This window comes from Mastomys coucha, unplaced genomic scaffold (assembly GCF_008632895.1).
Source record: "Mastomys coucha isolate ucsf_1 unplaced genomic scaffold, UCSF_Mcou_1 pScaffold1, whole genome shotgun sequence".
Taxonomy (NCBI): domain Eukaryota; kingdom Metazoa; phylum Chordata; class Mammalia; order Rodentia; family Muridae; genus Mastomys; species Mastomys coucha.
This window is the reverse complement of record NW_022196891.1, coordinates 74,534,005-74,537,548: the sequence shown is the minus strand read 5'-3', so window position 1 is coordinate 74,537,548 and position 3,544 is coordinate 74,534,005.

The following is a 3,544-nucleotide window of genomic DNA, read 5'->3' as shown; positions in this document are numbered from 1 at the left end:
GCAGAGAAAAGGTACACTAAAATAAGAAAGTTTGTTCAAGCTTCTATTAAACTCACTACCTTCCATACATCGTACGAATGGGATCCTAGTCACTTTCTGTTTCTATTTGAGACAGATACACTATGGACTGCTTGAAATGTGTAATCCTCCTGCCTCAGCTTCCCATCGTCCCCCAACCCCTTCCATGGCTCCAGGAAAAGAGTAAGTTGAAATGGTCAGAAGGAGGAAATAGGCACAGAAAGTAATTTTTTTTTAAAGTAAATGAACTAGAACTTACACCACAATGGTGGATAAGGGAGGGTATACCCTAAAGACTTGTCTGTCTGTCTGTCTCTGCCTCTCTCTCTCTCTCTCTCTCTCTCTCTCTCTCTCTCTCTCTCTCTCACACACACACACACACACACACACACAGAGAGAGAGAGAGAGAGAGGGAGGGAGGGAGGGAGGGAGGGAGGGAGGGAGGGAGGGAGGGAGGGAGGGAGGGAGAGAATATATTTGGGGCCAGTGAAATCATTCACTTGGCTGCACAAGCTTGAGAACCCACATTTTTAAAAAGCCTGATGCATGCATAGGGTTAGGGGCACCTATAAATCTAGACCTCCTGAAGGCTGGCTCGTCTGGAGTAAGCTGTACGGCAGCGATAGCAAGATTTTCCCTCAGCAGTGTGCCGGATGAGAGCATACTCCTGAAAGTTGTCCTCTAAGTCCCACACACATACTCACCTGCATTCACACACATACAAAATAATAAAAAGATTTCTTTTTTTTTTAAAGACAGGGTCTCACTATGTAGCCCTTACTAAGTCTGGAACTTCCTGTCTAGACTAGACTGGCCTTGAACTCACAGAGAATACCTGCCTCTACCTCCTAACTGCTGGCATTAAAGGCTGCACTACCCACATTCAGCCAATACATTTTTTTAAAACTTAAATACACTTGCACACATTTATAATCTTGCAGAGCACATTACATATCAAGCCACTCCCCAGGCTATAGATTGTGTGGTACAGGAGCCTATACATTAAATCTCTGAACTATGATTGTCCAGCATTGGAGGTCATTCCACTAGATTGTCAGCCCCAAAGCTAGAAACAGCGGCAGCGGCGATGTTAGGAACTCTCGAGGAAAGGCTCTTGCACGGGGTGCAGGTGCAGTGGGGTCACCCCTGTGCAGAGAGCAGAGGGAGCTACACCAGTAATGCAAAACAGCTGAGGGTTAAGGGCAAGAGAAGCAAGCAATGCCACGTTCCCAGGATGGCTTTTCCTGTGTAGCAAGTTCTCAGCTACCTGCTGTAAACTGGAGCTCTGCTAGTGTCATGGAGAAGGAAGCCCAATAATTCAGGCTTGCTTGGAACCAGGGCTGCTCACTTCCAACACTTTAGGAGGAGAGGGAGAGCAAACGCATTCAGTAGCTTTTCAACCCATCGCCTGTCTTCTCCGTTTCTTTTCTCTCTTATAAAATACATTATGCCGTAAGGCATATGGACACTTAAGAACACGCAGTGGGGCTTTTATAATCACTCCTGTGCTTGCTTTGTATGTATCCATCATTTGCTTCATACATAATATGAGGCCTTTCCCTCCCTTTTCTCCCCTCTCCAGTTCATGCTTGTAATGGAACTCAGGGCCTTGTGTATGCCAGACAAGCGCTGTACACCACACCCATCCACAGCCCCAACTCCACCCCAAGCTGGCTAAACAAAAAGCCTGGCTACCATCTCTTAAGGGGAGTTTAAACAGCTAGCATTTATTGAAATGTCAACCTAATAAAAGGACAGGCAACTCTACCATCTTTGACAATCACATATAGTCCCCTGAAACCAAATGCTGAAGCATATCTGTTGTGCTGGAAGGCACATTAATTTAGATTAATGAAAAATGCCTTCACCTTCTGTGGGTTTTTCTACAATAATCTTATATACATGGCTTTTCCAAATGAGTAAGTTCTAGCAAGAGATATCATGATATTGCTATCCCTCCATTCTCTCTCTCTCTCCCTCCATTCTCTCTCCCCCTCCCTCCCTCCCTCCCTACTATAAGTCTTCAAAGGGTTTGACTTTCTCTAGAATCCCATAAAATACATAATTAATAAAAGTGATTTGATTCTTTGAAAAAAGAATAGAAAGTTCTAAGATGTAAATGCTAGCGTTCATGATTGCAATTGGCCACTTCCAATGGGTGGTGTTGAAATACAGGGTGCAAATGAGTATAAAAGAAAGTCAAGGAGGTATTTTCTTCATTTTAGAGAGAAAGCAGCCTAGGGGAGTCGGGGGTGGGGTGGAGGTTAGACCATACGCCTGGTCTTCTTCAGGTACTAAGCAAAGACAGAAACAGCATCCACTCATCTGCATTCCAGACAGGGAAGGAAGGCTCTCTGTGGTCTGCTCTATTTCCATCCTTCATGGACTTAAACAAGCAGAGAGGAAGAAAGACACGTTCCAGAGTTATCAGTTGAGTACCTGCATTGTGTCAGAAAAACAAATATGGACCGACAGTCTCAAGGGCCCCGCAGAATTTCTGCCTGCGCTAGGTGCCGGTGATACACGGATTAATATCACACCCCCTTTACTTATTCTATTATGTATAGATTCCATTGTGATTCTCATTTCAGTGGCTAATATATTGATGTCTGATAAATTTTGTGTAGCAATCCCAACTATTATTTAAACAAAAAAAGACTTTTAATTAAAAATCCTTGATGATAAAGAAATTCTAAACATTTACCACAGAAGTCTTGATACATACCAAATTCCAACTAGTCTCTGTGATAAGAGCAGACAGAAGGTTAAATCTAGCTCCAGAATTTACTTTGCCCTTAGCGATCACATGCAATTCAGGAAGTCACTTCCTTTACAAAGAACTTAAGCATTTATGCTTAAGACTAAAATGATTATTTTTAAAGTACCCATTTTACAATGCAAATGTGTATCTAAATTAAACTCGGTAAAAAAAAAATAAGCATCTTAAATTGAATCTACAGTAGTGACTATGGGAGACAATAGGGAAAGTGGTTCTTCAGTATGAACTCAGAGCAAACAGATTTTAAATTCCTCTTTGGGGATTTTTCTACTATCTGGCACAGCTTGTACTAAGAACCCATTCCTCAGAAAGTTACTTTGTGGCACTGAGGCTATTCAACTAGATCCGATCCAAAAGGAAACATTGGGAAAAAAATAAAAACAAAAAAACAAACAAACAAAAAAAAACCCAAGCAATCTGTTTTGGCGGTGCACGCCTGTACTCCCTACACTGAGGAAACAAAGGCAAGAGACCTAAAGAAAGTTCAAGGCTAGCAAAGTCTACATAGTGAGTTCCAGACCAGCCAGGACTAAACAGACAGAGCCTGTCTCAAACAGACAACAAAACAAATAAACCTAACGAACAGTCAGTCTACAATGTCAAGCCATACCTTAGCACTTGGGATAGGGGACAGCTGCAGAATCACCAGCTCCCTAAGACAGATGGGTCAGCCACAAGATACCAGGGGACAACCACATACTCGCAATAGGACTTTTTAGACGGAGGCAAATGCAGGCTGAGAAGAGC